Raw genomic sequence first — 15,765 nt, 5'->3', positions numbered from 1 at the left:
CTCGTTTCTTCCTGAAACGGGCTCTGGGATGCCACCTCCTTGCATTGTAATAAATTGTTCCCCTTGCAGTGTCTCTTTTTGTTTTTTCCACTGAGGTATACTTAACATAACATTATATGAATTGCAGATGTGCAATGTAATGATTCTATATTTATATATATTACAAAATGATCACCACAATAAGTCCAGTTAACATCTGTCACCATGTATAGTTACAAAATTTTTTTACTTGTGATGAGTACTTTCAAGATCCACTCTCCTAGCCACTTTCTAATATGCAACACAGAATTAGTAACTATAGTCGCCATGCTCTACATTACACACCATGACTTATTCATTTTATAATTAGAAATTTGTACCTTTTAACTCCCTTACCCATTTCATCCACCTCCCCGCACCCTGCCTCATGCAGCCACCAATCCTTTCTCTATATCCAGAGCTTGGTTCTTGTTTTCTTTTGCTGTTTGTTTTAGAATCCACATATAAGTGAGGTTATATGGTATTTGTCTTTTTTGTCTGACTCATTTCACTTACCTTTGCTGTCTTTTTACATGACTCCTTTCCAAGCCTCTTCCCCAACAGGTATTAAATTTCCAAGACCAAACTCTCCTGAACAGTAGGACTCTTTACCCTGCAACTATTGTTTTCCTGGAGGACACCATGGTCCTCACCCAATAAAAGAGGGAAAGAGATTTACCATTTTTGGAGCACCTACTAAGTGCCAAGCACTGTCCCACTCTATATCTCCATTAATCCTCACAATAAACCTGAGCAGTAGCATTAATAGCCCCATTTCGCAGATGAGGAAACTGAGTCCCAGAGAGATAATGTGACTTGCACTGGGTCACTCAGCTATCTGGTGAGGGGCGGAGCTGGGATGAAAACCCCAAATCATCTGGACCCCACAGTCATACTTGTCATTTTTCATATCCCAGAGCTGTGCTGTCCAATATGGTAGCCACTAGCCACTCGTGGCCATGTAAACTTAAATGAATTCAAATTGAATAAATAAAATTCAGTTCCTCGGTAGTACCAGCCACATCTCAAGTGCTCAATAGCCATACATGGCTGATGGCTACTGTATTGGACACCATCAAATATAGAATATTTCCATCACTGTGGAAAGATCTGTTGGATAGCGCTGCTCTAGAATGTCAGAGAAGAAAGGAAATTTGGTGATTTTACTCTTTCATGGGGAGCCAGCCATCTGCCGTTTGTCAACCCTGTAGGGAGTCCATCGGATGTTATCTTCCCTGGGTGAGATCAAAATAAAATTATCCATGGGTTTCTGGGCTGCGTTTTGTCTTTCTCCTGGTTTGGGAGGAGACTGCAAGCTGGCTCCACTCTGTCCCACCCATGAGAGGTACCAGCAGATTCCTTTCCTCACTCCCCTTCTGCCCCAAACCCCCAGGTACCCAGTGCTCTCCTCTGTCACGGGGGATTCACGATGCTCCTGGCCATTCAAATGGATGCCTTCACAGGATACGTCAGATGGGGACTGAGCAAAATTTCATGACACAGTGGGCTTCATTCCAGCTGGGTGGCCACTGGGTGACATGGTTGCTGCTGAGGAGAGGTGTCCTCATTGAGTGACAATGAGGAGGAGGAGGATGGATGGAGCTCCTTGGCAAAGGGATGTCTGGTTATAATGGGACTTTTTTTCTTGCCTAACAACAGAACCTCTTTTTCTTACGTTCAAGGAATTCTCACTTTGTAAATGAAGGCAGGGTCTTCTCCCACCATAGAAGCCAAAAAGCCAGATGTTTGCCTTTACAGCTTCCACTGCAGGTATGAGATGGACATGTGAGTCAGACTTGACCAATCAGAGCTTGGGTTACAAAGAAGCTGGGACTGCAGGGAATCCTCATGGGGAGGGTGGGTGAGAATGATGCTGAGACAGTGCTCATGACCAGATGTCTGTGGTGAAAACTGGGCATCCGATGTCCTCACCAGACTAGCTCAGTAGTACGTGGTCTCACATGACCTGGTCTTGTCATTCCTGGACACTTCTAGAAATTTCCTGATGATTTTTGAACTTCTCATTTAATAAATTGTTTCTGCTATCATCAGCCAGAGTTGGTTACTGTTGCTTATAATGAACCGACACAATGGCGCTCACTGGAATTAGATCAGATTGTTTCTAGGCTGGAGTTTGCTCTGGGGGAAGGGGTCTCTGCTGTGGTTCACATGATCTCTCCATATCAGGACCCCTTGTCCCAGCCCCACTGGCCTCTTTCCCCGCTGTTGCATTCTCACCATATCTCTTCTCACACAAATTAGCAAATCTCCAGAATTGGAGGTTGGAAGCCCTGCTCTGACTTGTTGAGACTTCCTCCATGTCCTGAGTCCCCTCTCCAGGATTTTGGAACTCAGAAAGTCCTTTCCCTATCTTTCTCCTGAAACAACTCTTCCTTGAGAAATAAATGCTTCAGTGTCTAAGTTGGGTGGAAAATGGAAACATACTGGTAATATATCAAAGTGTTACCCTCCCATACTAGGATGACCAACCATCCTGGTTTGCCCAGCTAAGGTTTTCTTGGGAGATGGGACTTCTGACTGATTCGAAAACACGGGAAGTTTGTGCAAATAAGGATGAATTGATCGCCCTACACTTCTACTAAATCTACACTACTACTACTAATCTACACAGTTTTATACAGCTTACTAAGGACGGGATCAAGACCAGACGCTCATCAGCAGTTCCTTATAAAAGTTTTTTTTCTTCCTGATAAGTGAAAAAAATTTCAATGTTATTTCAATTTTCGTTTCCTTTAATATGAGTAGAGCATATTTTCATATGTTTAAAAGCCATGTTTTCTATACCCTTTATCTGAACTAGCTGTTTATACCCCTTTATGTACCTGTTTTTTAAAATTTAAAGTAATAAAGACATCTAGTTAAACATGGTGTATTGATTGGCCTGGAATACATGACATGTATTTATTTTTTTCTCCTTGAATCCTGCTTATATGACAGTAAGAAATAAAAAATGTATCAGCCCATAATGTGGATAGAACAGGAGGGAGACAATAGCAGTGCAGAGATTTCAGCAAATTTTTGGCAGACAGAGACAGAAGGGGAAGTACTAACTGACTTAACAGGAGGAGAAAGTTTTGACCAGTGTCTGCAGAGAGGAATACTGATGACTGAAAGGTAAGCCCAGAATCCTTCCATAGAAGAAATGGATGCTAAGGTTGAGGAAATCTCCCGGAGAGTAGAACAAAAAAGCCGAAAAGAGGGAAAATAAGAGAAAAACAATGAGAAAATTAGAAGCTCAGTCCATTAAATACAACTTCTAAGAGAAGTTCAAGACAGAAAGATTTGTTGATCATTTAGAAAAAAAAATAATAGCTACAAAGAAAACTAAGGAAAGTGGAAAAAAAATCGAGGTAATTATCAATCTCAAAAAATATCAAAAGGTGTGGAAGAAATAAAACATAAACACACATTATTTGGTTCAGTAGAAACAAAATTTGTAGTTATTATAGGGTAAACATGATTCATTGACTTAACTATATTGAATAATGCTGGGTAGGGAAGTAGGGTGGGTTAACAGGTGAAGGGAAGTAAATGAGGACCCAAGGGATGATTCAAAGTCAGGTATCTTAGTTGGGGCCAGCTAACTGCTGTAACAAAAAGCCTCCTCGTCTCAATAGCAGAGTCCAATAAAAGTTTATTTTCTTGTCCAGTTTGGACAGCTGTCCTCTAAGGGGTGTCTCATTGATCCAGATTCCTTCCATCTTGCAACTCAGCCATCTCCTAGGGCCTTGGAGTCCTTCACTTTAAGGCAAAGTCCTTTAAAGTCCTTCACATTAAAGCAGAGACAGTATGAACAATTATATGAGAAGTTTTTATGGGCTAGGCCTGAGAATGGCACATATTCATGTTGAATTGGCCAGAACTTGGTCTGAACCACAGGTTAAAGCTGGGAAATGTAGTCTAGTTGTGTGTTCAGGAGCCAGAAAAAAAATGTGGGGTAGTAAGTAGCAATATCTACCACACTAGGCAAAAGCAGGGCCTGGGGGGTGGGGAAGAGCATCCCAGGTATTCATTCATTCATTCAACACATATTTATTGAGCACCTACTATGGACCAAGAGTGGCAGATGTAACCATGAATAAAGGGATCCTGCTCTCAGGAGCTTCTGCATAGTGGGTAACAGCAGGTCAAGTTCTTGGGGGGAGCGGGTATGGAACCTGGCCTTCCAGGCCAGTGGGGGTGGAACAGAGTTTTATTGATTTTGTAGAAAGTAGTAAGGGCTTTGGGTTTGACTTTAAAAGCAGTGGGAGTCCATTAAATGGTGTTAAGCAGAATGTGACACGATCTGTTTTATGTTTTAAAGTGATCATTTTGGCCACCTTGTGGAAAATAGATTGACAGGTCAGGGCTGGACAAAAGAGTAGAAGCAGAGCCCAGAGATGGCAGGCAGGCTAGAGATGAGGGGAACTCTGCCTGGCCTGATGTGGTGTCCCTGGAGATGAAGAAAGGTGGATAGGAGAAATGTTTGAGGAGTACTCTAAGGGACATGGTGACTGATTGGATGTGGGGGCCGGGGCGGGGAGTGAAAGAGAGGGAAGGGACAGGAATGGTTCCTAAATTTTTGGTTGAGTGACCGAGTGGGCCCTAAATGGGAGCTATCTCAGCAATTTGAGATGTGAAAGCGCTTTAGGAAAGGTCAAATGGCGCAACAAAGCCAGTGCATTCCATTTTACAGATGGGGAAACTGAGGCACGAGATACTAGCAGGTGGTTGTCAGGCCAGGTCGCGCTCGTCTCATACCTCCTTAGATGGGTGAAAGGACCGAAGGCTGTTGGATACCTACTAAGCGCCAATACCTGGCCCGGCCCCTCCCCGCCTGGCTCGCCCGGCTCTCCATGTCCGCCGCTCGTGTCCCAATAAAGTTATTGAAATTGACACTGGTTGCTAAGGAAGTAGGTCGCCGAGCCGGGTTGCTAAGGAAGTGAGCGGCCTAGGTCTCGCCCCATCCGGGGCAGCGGGGAATGGCTGAGCCTACGGTTCGCAGCCGCCCCCGCCGCCGCCGCCGCCGCCGCCGCCCGCTTTCGGCTGGGGCTGCAGGTGAGTCGGCGACGATGCGAACGACCGCCGGGTAGGGCCGATCCTTCCGCCGCTTGGGATCTTCCCGAAGGCCCGGTGCAGCACCACCGACTGGCTTTGCTGCTCCGGGAGCGGGAGCATCTTCTGCCCTGCCTCCTGGGCATCTTCAGGCAGTCCGGGCGACCTCTCCCCTCCTCCCCCGGGCGGGGGTGCGGCCCGACCCCCAGACCCGGCCGCGAGGGGTCGGAGTCTGGGACCCAGCTCGGGAGGGAGGCGGGGAAGCGAAAGCTTGGGGTCCAAACCTCGGCGCTGCCCCTGGCTTGCTGTGTGACCTTGGACAAGTCCCTTCTCCTCTTGGCCTCAATTGACCTTTTTGCCCAATGGGGTCCTATCACTTGCTGCTCAGAGTGGTTAAGATTATGAGACGTGTATGTTGAAAGTGCCCTAAACGGGGAGGAGAAGGACCGAGAGTCAACTTTAAGTCCGAGTGTCTGAATTTGAGACTTCGCATCTCCACTTAGTAACTGTGTGGCCTTGGTCAAGTTAATCTCCTTGAGCCTTCTTTTCTTTATCTGTAAAATGCGTTAATGAACCACTGTGGGAATCCAGTAAGATGGGTATGTCAAGTAGCTTGGCACATAGTAAGTGCTCAGCAAGCTATTATGAAGCATGAGGGGTGGTTTGGGTAAGGCTTCCTGGAGGGGTTGACTTTGAGACAGGTAGGATTTAGGTGTGTAGTTCACCAGCTCATTGGATATTCCTCCCCCTGTTGACATCCCCCCCCACCCTCAGTTTTACTTCTCTATTCTCCTCCGAGAAAGGGAGGTGGTGTGGACTTACGCAAAGTAGTCCTGGTGGGGGAAACCCTGGGGTCAAGTCCTTGTAGTTGTTTGAGGTTATGGTTTTATTTTCTACTTAGGCCTTGTTGACCCTTCCAGAAGACAAAGAGTTATCTTTATGTCTTTTGAGAAGTGCTTGAAACAGTAATAGCTATTTACAAGTCTGGTTGGCCCTTGAACAACACAGGTTTGAAATGTGTGGATGTGGATTTTTTTTCAAGGAAGGTGTGTACTTCAACTTTATATATAAGGGACTTGAGCATCCGTGGATTTTGGTATCCAAGGGGGCTCCTGGAATCCCCTACAAATACTGAGGGTCAACTGTATATGATTAAGAAGCACTTTTCAGGTATATTATCTCATTTAATCTTCACATAGACTTTGCCAGGTAGGTGGTGATGTCATCCCCATTTCGAAGATGAGGAAACTGAGGCTAAGAAAAGTGAATGACTTGCCTAAGAATTTTATACCTATTAAGTGATGGAGCTGGACACATTTCCAGGTAAATCCTGTATTTTCTTCCCTGTACCCTGATATCTCTGATTTCTCAGCAGTAGCTGTTACAAAGCCACAAGGGCCTTCTTTTGTTCCTTTTGACTGCTTTGGCTAGAGGCTTTTCTTCCACTGGCAAGGAAACAAGATCTTACATAAAGCTTCATTTAAATAGATACCATCCAAAGTGTGGACCTCAAAACGAAGATGGAATGTTTACAAGGGGCTTTTCTGTCCCCATGCCCCCTCCTCTTTAAAGTGAGAGGAGTAGGCTGGTAGGCGCTTTTGGTGCTATTGTACAATTCTGATTGCATGCTAGTGGTTTAAAAGCATTGAATCAGTCTGCCTGGGTTCAAGTCTCAACTCTGCCACTTCCAAGCTGCATGCCACTGAGTAATTTACTTTACCTCTTTGTGCTATAGTTTCATCATTTGTAAAAGGGAGATAATAATAGTATCCACTATATATGGCTGTTATGAGGATTTATTTGCACCTAATACATGTAAAGTGCCTGGCATGTTTGGTAAACATTAACTATTGTTATTTGGGCTTAACATAACACCTGTATTATACTTTATATTCTATTTATGGTTGGTGAATGAATAAATTAAAGCATGTGCTGACGATACCAGGTCTCTCAACCTCACAGGGTCATTGCATGCATGAAGCAGTAGCTGTCATAGTATTATATAAATGTCATAAATGTCAGTATTACAGGGTTGCCCCAGGAACCTGTAATCCCATGCCAGAATGGGTTGCAAAGAAAAATGAAAGCTGATGATAGGATGCCAGGTTTGGTAGTCCGACCTCCAGTTCAGTAAATGTTTACTAAATCCCTTTATGCCAAGCACAGTGGAGCATGTGGAGATCAGCCCCAACTCCACATTCCTCAAGGACCTCAGAGCTTAATTTGCATATTACTAGCATTGGAAATGAATTTGATGTCTTTAAATGAATCCATAGCTTGTGTTTGCCCCTCCTCGGAGTAGAGCTTCGGATTCACATCTCTTGTGTCCTTATGCTTCTGTTGGGTGCCTGGGCTAGAAGCCTTGGCTTGCTCTCTAAGCCCTTTCATCCACTGATTTATGGGTCCCTGAGAAAGAGCATTCTCTTGTGCTGGCTAATAATACAGTGCTCTCTTTATGGTGCCTGATGGTTTACAAAAATGCTTAAACGTGTCTTCACTCACTTAGTCTATCGGTAACCCTGCAAGGAAGGGAAGGTGCAGCTTGAGATTCCCATTTTACAGTCAAGGGACCTGAGGTAAGAGAGGCCAGGCTGCTAGTAGGTGGCCCATTTCACACTGGCCTCCAGGCGTTCTGACTCCAAGTTCAGTGCTCTTACCTCCACTGCCTCAGTTTCATTCATTCAGCATTTGCTGAACACCTGGTGTGTGTCAGGCCCAGTTCTAGCTTAGGGATGTGATGATAGAGAGGTAGGTGAGGTCCTTGCTCTCGTGCAGCTTCCATTCTAGTGGCAGCAGCAGAAAAACAGACCAATAAATGAACAGGGTCACTTGGATGGAAATAAGTACTGTGCAAACAATAAAACAGTGATGTGATGGAGAGTGACTTCTCCATGGGGATGCTGCCAATTAACTGGGTGGTCTGAGAAGGCCACTCTGAGGGGGTGACATTGTTGCTGAGACTTGCTGCCAGAAAGGGGCCAAACATTTGAGAATATGGCAGAAGGAACAGCAAAAGTAAAGGCTCTCAGGTGGGAATAAGCTTGGTAAGTTCTGGGAACTGAAAGAAGGCTCAGAGCAGCTGGAGCAGGTGGGCTGGGGTGGGGGGAGGGGAGAATGGTGAGATGGCCAAGTGGGGGCTGGGCTGGGGGTGAGGCCTCAGGTCATCTAGGGCCTGTGGGCTAGAGTGAGGAGATGGGACTTTATTCCAAAAGCAATGGGAAGGCATTGAAGGCTTTAAGAAGGGGAGTGATGTGATCTGTTTTTTGTTTTTTAAAAGAATCACTGTGGCCAGTGAATTTTGAGGGGTGTAAGAATGGCAGCCAGGAGAGTAGTTAGGAGGCCAGGTGAGAGGTGATGGTGGCTTTCTAGGGTGGTGACAGTGGAGATGGTACAAGAGGATGGTTTGGGAATGTGTCATGGAGGTGAAACCAGCAGCAGGATGGTGGTTGAGGGGAAGAGCTAGAGGAATCAGAGACGTCTCTTGGGTTTGGGGCCTGAGCAATTAGGTAGATGTTGGTGGTGCCATCTGCCTCTAAAATGATGAGAGAACTTTTTGGTAAGGCGCCCTGTGTGGAAGAATTAGCTCTGGTTCCCTGTGAACCCTTGGAGGAGAGGCACAAGGTGTAAACATCATACTTATAGCCTCTGGGGAGGAGATCCCTGCTTATACTGCAGGAAGATAGCCAGGTACATCTTTTTGAAGCCTCCACCTTGGACATCCAGAAGCCCTGCTTTTCTCGAAGTCTGGCTCTTTGCCAGCTTGTGGAGTGGCAGGTGTGGGCTTTGCCAGGGCAGTGCCCATCTGTCTCATGCTGTTGGCATTGCTACCCTGACTTGAGATCTTGGCTGATGAAAGCTTGGGAGGAGGCTGGCCATCTCTGCGAGAGAGAATGGAATCACTCTTGAAGCTTAGTGCCTCAAATGGCCACACTCTCCCTGCCAAAGTGGTTCTTTCTTGGCCATCGAATGACATTTCTAAAGTTTCAGAGCTTTTGATTTGGGAATCCCTGGAGAGGCTGTTGTGTTCTTGCTAGAATTCTAGCAAGGGAATTCGAGCCTTCTTTTAACGTATGCTAATAATTGCCCCTGTAAATTTAGGTTTCACAATGTTGTAAATTCAACATTGCGAATAGCAAGACTGATAATCCTACCACCTCTGCTTGTGTAGCTTTGTTTGCAGTTTAGAATGCTCTTTCCTGTGCATTCTCGTGTACTAATGTTCAGTCAGTTGAGATCACATGGCATGTGTATTATCCCCAGTTTACAGATGAAGCATTGAGCTACTGAGGAGTCATTCATTTTGGTCAGTAATATGAAGCACCCGATAGGTGCTGGGTTCGGTAGATCCTTGCCACTCAAAGTGTGTTCTGCATGACTGAGGCACCCATGTGCCCTGAGAGCTTGTTAGAAATGCAGAGTCTAAGTCTAGATATAATAAGCCAGTCTGCATTTTACCAAGAGCTCTGGGTGTTTCCTGAGTACATTAAAGCTTGAGATGTACTCCTTTGGTAATAAGTAGCAAAACTAGGACTTGCTAAAGATAATGATAATAAAAGTACAGGCTTACCTTTTTTTTTTACTGTGCTTCACAAGTACTGCATTTTTTTTTTTACAATTTGAAGGTTTATGGCAACCCTGCGTTGTCAGACGATGCATTTTTTAGCAATAAAGTATTTTTAAATTAGTGTACATTAATTAATATACATTGTTTCTTTAGACATAATACTCTTGCACACTCAGTAGACTACAGTATAGTGTAAACATTACTTATATATGCACTGGGAAACCAAAAAATTTGTGTGACCTGCTTTATTGCAAGATTTGCTTTATTATGGTGGTCTGGCACCAAACCTGCAGTATCTCCGAGGTCTACCTGTAATAGGAATAGCTAACATTTATTGAGCCAAACGCTGTTTTCAGCACTTTACACATGTTGTCTCATTTAGTCCTCACAGCAACCCTGTAACATGAGGACTGTTATGAATCCCATTTTCCAGAAGAGGAAAGTAGAGGCACAGAAAAGTCAAATAACTTACCCAGGTCTGCTGATTCCAAGTCCATTGCTCTTCCTACCGCTCACTTGTTCATCTGTTTTTCAGGTGGGCAGTACATCCCTGACGTCTTGTCAAAAGCCTTTCTTTCTCTTCTGTATCTGGGTAACTAACTTTAAAGGCTGATGAAGAAACTGACCTCATAGAATGTTTGAAGAAATCAGGGGAAAAACCCTTGAGGTATTTTAACATAACTATGGGGGTCAATTACTTCACTGATAGGCAACAAATAGATAATCTAATTTGTGAGATAGGCTACTTCTCTTCCTTCTTAGCTCTAACTCAGGGCTGAAACATGAAGCAGGTAGGAACTGAGAGCTTGTATTCTGAGACATTTGGCCCTGAACTTTTCTTGATTCTGGTGATAACATCTGCGCTGGTGAGGACAGGGTGGCTAAAGCCCTATGCCACCTGCTGACTAATTGCAAAAGATTCTGTTTTTTTTTCTTTTCTTTTCTTAATGTAATGTTTTTATTGAAGGATAAGATACAGGCAGAAAAATTAGACGATTGTAACTGTATAGTTTGTTGAATTTTTATAAAATGAACTCACCCATGATACCACCACCCAGATCAAGATATAGAACATTACCAGCACTCCAGAAGCCTTCCTCACCTCCCTCCAGAAGGGTGACCACTACCCTATCTTCTGTCACCAAAGAATATTTTTACCCATTTTTTTATCTGTAAAAGATTCAATTTTGTCGAGCCTCAGTTTTCTCTGTCTGCCACGTGGGCTCGTTATTTTCCCTTCAACATCCCTTATCTCTGCAGTCTTAGAAAGATTTCTTGGTCAAGGCCTGTGCCACCACAGGAAATTCTGGTGTGAAAAGGCAGCGGGGATCTGGGTGGAGACATGAATTTTAATAGCAATTCTGCCACTTGCTGTGTGACCCGAGGCAAGTAACTCAGTCTCTCTGGCCCTCAGTGTCTGTATAGGCAAAATAAGGATGTGCGATAATCTTCCAAGGCTCTTCCAGCACTGCCTGAAAGACAGCTTTGAGTTGGGTAATATTTTCCTCTTCCTTGGTGACTTCATGCAGGACTTTCTCCCAGACCTTCCAGGGTGGGGCTTTTAGAGCTGTTTCTTGGCAGTCAGAGATCATTGCAATCAGCTTATCTTATCAGCATCACACATCTGCATTGCAGTTTGGGATGTTCTTGTTTAAGGCTTCAGTTAATCTTGGTGACACTTTGTGTCTCCTCGCTTTGTCACACTGATAGCAGACACTGAGCTCTTCACACACAGGCAGATCTATCTTTAGTATGCTGATTTATTTAAATCATAGTTTGCATTAGAGAGCACCAGTGATAATTGTGGTGGGTGTGGTTTTATTTTTAAGTTTTTGGCAAGATATTTGCAGCAGTTGCATTTTGTCATATTTGAACATAGTGTATAAATGGAAGTGAGTCCAAGTGAAATAGAGATTGTAATAGACTACTGGGAGCTGAGACTGGACGTGGCTGTTACCCACTCTGGGGTCCTTAACATCCCTTTCAGCAGTGGTTTCAGGAAGGGCTTGCTTTGGGGCTTTTATGTGTGACATAAATTACACAGAAACTATAGCTCATAGTACTGTCTCCAGCAGCTTAGGGGACTGCAGTAATCATTACTTTATAACACATTTCAGTAACCCAAGCAAAGAAATCTAGCTAGTAAATCATAAAAGATTCCATCCAGGTAAGACAAAATGTCATCTCAAGTTACTTAAGATAACAGCAAGAAGATAGTTCTTGGTGGAAATAGTTACTGGTTTTGCACCGTCTGCAACAGCAGGTCAGATTCTAGCCTAAGAAATATATAGTATTTTTCCCTCCTTACTTCTTCAATTGCCAGCATTTTTTTTTTTTTTTTTTTTTTTTTTTTTTGCGGTACGCAGGCCTCTCACTGTTGTGGCCTCTCCCGTTGCGGAGCATAGGCTCTGGACGCGCAGGCTCAGCAGCCATGGCTCACAGGCCCAGCCGCTCCGCGGCATGTGGGATCCTCCCAGACCGGGGCATGAACCCATGTCCCCTGCATCGGCAGTCGGACTCTCAACCACTGCGCCACCAGGGAAGCCCGCCAGCATTTTTTAATAGAATTTTTTTTAATTATAAAAATAATTTCCATTGAGGAAAACCCTGAAAAGATTAAATAAGATTCACTCAGAAATAACTACTGTTAAAACATCTTACTGTCCAAAGGAAAATATATTCCTAAATGTATTTTATCTCATGAATGTGCAGTTCTTACCTGTTTCCCCAGTCATTGTCATTTAGGCTGGTTTCAATACTTAAATGCTATAAATAATGCTATAGAGAACATCTTGAAGATTATCTTTGCATAAACTTTTGTCTACATTTCTGATGATTTCTTTAAACTAGATCCTTTCATTGTTAAAAATTTTTAATTATAAAGGCAGCCTCCTTAAATAATGTTTTTAACAAAGTAGTGTCTAAATAAAGTTGAAAAGGCAGACATTAGTGCAGTTTGGTGGAGAGGGATTACCTGTGCAAAGGGTATCCTGACTCAGTTTCAGCTTACTTGTCCACTTGCACAGCTATCTTTTTAGGTAGTTGCTCTCAAAGTGTATCTCCCATTTTGCATTTGGAAATGTTCACGTAACATTTCATAACCAGTTTTCCATGTTTAGTAATTATGAGCTAGTAAACTTTCCCTAGCATTGGGCATTGACGTTGTTTCTGGCTTTTTATAATCACATATAGTGCTGTAGTGAATATCTTTGCTTCCCTCTCAGCCTCATAAGAGAACAATTCTAAATAAATTAGTTTGGGGAAAGTTAGAACTTTAAAAAGTTGAAAAGGAGAACTGTACATTTTCCTTCTTAAAATCTGATTAGGACCCTAAAAATATCTTTAAAAAAAAAAGCTTTATTGAGGTATAATTCACAAGCCATAAGATATCTTTTCATAGTTTTTGTCACCTTCTTTGCTGCTTCTTCTTAATCTGTTTTTCTTTTTGATACAGAATTCCCTATGAGTAGGACCCAGAACCTGCGCCTTTAACATTTAAACCCTTCATTCTCTGAACAGACTGTTGGCTGGTGACATTAACCAGGAATATTGTATGTACATGATCAGTTTTGTGCACTGAATGAGCTGTGAGAGTATGTCATTATGGAATTGGACAGTGAACCATGACAGTTCTGGTGGACTTTAGGCAGGGGATTTTTTTTAATGTATTTAACTCGTTATATTACTGAAACAAATTCTGTGATTCATGGGACATTCTGCTTGATCAACTTTGGGAACTGTTTATGATAAAGGTAGCATATGTGGGCAGCTTCTCCAACATTAATGTACACACCAATCACCAGGGATCTTGATAACGGGACTCTGATTTGGGGACATGGATGGCCTTAGATTCCGGAGCTAAACCAGGTGGAACAGAAGATTTTAGTTGACACTCAGACACAACATCCTAAATTATGTTGAACGACACGGTGAGAGTTATTCCCTTCGAAACTCTTTTGGTTCTTTTGACTATGTCAAGGAGAGTATTTGTTTGGTTCCAGTCTTTCTTAACACGTGCTAAACTGGCTTTCTTACTTTCTTTTTGTTTTTTAATACATCTTTATTGGAGTATAATTGCTTCTCAGTACTGTGTTAGTTTCTGTTATACAACAAAGTGAATCAGCCATATGCATACATATGTCCCCATATCCCCTCCCTCTTGAGCCTCCCTCCCACCCTCCCTATCTCACCCTTCTACTGGCTTTCTAACCGAGAGAGATCAGGCCCCTGGCCTTAGGTAAGCTACAGTATCTAGTTCGAATTTAGTAACATTGTTGTTTGTCTTTATTTTCACAGTTACCTTCTATTTACAACAAGTGATACTGGTTTTCCATTCATGGTAGTCATATGAAGTTTCTGTTAAAAAGATATTTGGGAGTTCCCTGGCCTAGTGGTTAGGATTCTGGGCTTTCACTGCTGTGGCCTGGCTTCAGTCCCTGGTCAGGGAGCTGAGATCCTGCAAGCCGTGCAGCATGGCCAAAAAAATAAATTAAAAAAAATAAAAAGTGTTAAAGCAGATTTAAAGGAAAATCTTAACTAAATAATGGTACAGGTGGTGTATGGATATGGCAGAAATTGTGAAGAGACAATCAGATGACTGACATTTAGGACACGCTGGTGTAGAGAAACGCCATGAACTTTGGAGCCTGGTAGCCCTGGTTTCTGCTTACTTTGCTGCTGATTAACTCAGTCTGCCATGTTGCTTCTCTCTCCAAGTCTCAGGTTTTTTTCTCCTGTAAGTTGGGTCAGGGCAAAAGCACCTCCTGTGGGCCAGACCTTGTCATGCTTGTCCTCCTCTAATCCTCACACAGCCCCAAGGAGCAGGGCATTCGTGGTAGTCCCAGTTTGCAGAGGAGGATATAGGCTTAGCTGGTTGAAGGAACTTGCCTGGAGTCCCAGAGCTGGGAATGGTTGGGCTGGGTTTCATTCCTAGGTGTGTCTGAATCTCTTTTTTTTTGTTATTCCAGGCCACCTCCCTCTTTTAAATATAGAATTTGCTGTGGCTCTCTACCCAGCTGCATGGCAGTCTGATTAAAAGGACAAGTCATTGAGTACACCTGTGATCAGCCACAGCGTTATTCACAATAGATGAGAGGTGCAAGTAGCCCAGATGTCTGTGGGCAGATCAATGGATAAAGATAATGTGGTAAATACACACAGTAGGTTGTTATTTAGCCTTATTAAAAAAAAAGAGACCTTGGGCTTCCCCGGTGGCGCAGTGCTTGAGAGTCCGCCTGCCGATGCAGGGGACACGGGTTCGTGCCCCAGTCCGGGAAGATCCCACATGCCGTGGAGCGGCTGGGCCCATGAGCCGTGGCTGCTGGGCCTGCGCGTCCGGAGCCTGTGCTCCACAACGGGAGAGGCCACAGCAGTGAGAGGCCCGCGTACCACAAAAAAAAAAAAAAAAAGGAGATCTTGTCACATGCTACAACCTGGATGAACCCTGAGGTAGAATGGTGGTTTCCAGGGGTTGGGGAGACAGGGAAATGGGAAGTTGCTATTTGATAGGTATGGAGTTTTAGTTTAGCAAGATGAAAAAGTTCTAGAGATCTGTCACACAACAATGTGAATATCGTTATCATTACTGAACTGTACACTTAAAAACGGTTAAGAGGGTACATTTTATATTATGTGGGGTTTTTTTAACCACAATTAAAATTTTCTTAAAAGTTAAAAGGCATTGGTCAGAGGGCAATCTTTTTTTTTCTCCCCCCCATCTTGGAAACTCTCAAGCATACATAAAAATGGAATAGTGTAATGAACCGTGGACCCATTACCCAGCTCCAGCAGTTATCAGCACATGGCAGTTCTGTTTCACTTATAACCTGTTATTCATCCCACCCCACCTCACCTCACCTCTGATTATTTTGGTCCCAGACAGCATATAACTTTATATGATAGTGGGAAGCAGCCGTATAGCACAGGGAGAGCAGCTCAGTGTTTCATGACCACCTAGAGGGGTGGGACAGAGAGGGTGGGAGGGAGATGCAAGAGGGAGGGGATATGGGGATATATGTATACATATAGCTGATTCACTTTGTTATATAGCAGAAACTAATACAACAATGTAAAGCAATTATACTCCAATAAAGATGTTAAAAAAAACTTTATATGAAAATGCTTTTGTG

General features: G+C 43.5%; 1 protein-coding gene across 3 annotated transcripts in view; it reads left to right on the top strand.

Annotated features, from left to right (window-relative positions):
• The first annotated feature begins 4,903 nt into the window (after positions 1-4,903).
• Positions 4,904-15,765, top strand: part of KIF3B (kinesin family member 3B) — a 38,569-nt gene continuing 27,707 nt past the window's right edge. For 2 of the 3 annotated variants that reach the window (XM_081255487.1, XM_081255485.1), the window contains exons 1-2: positions 4,904-5,076; positions 6,273-6,396. The gene's annotated coding sequence lies outside the window, so the exon portion shown is untranslated. The remainder of the gene's footprint in view (positions 5,077-6,272; positions 6,397-15,765) is intronic. The other variant, XM_081255486.1, reaches the window with a different exon arrangement.

This window comes from Mesoplodon bidens (genome assembly GCF_964165515.1).
Source record: "Mesoplodon bidens genome assembly, chromosome: 15".
NCBI lineage: Eukaryota > Metazoa > Chordata > Mammalia > Artiodactyla > Ziphiidae > Mesoplodon > Mesoplodon bidens.
Note: the sequence above shows the minus strand (reverse complement) of the source record. Positions and strands in the feature narration are given on the sequence as shown.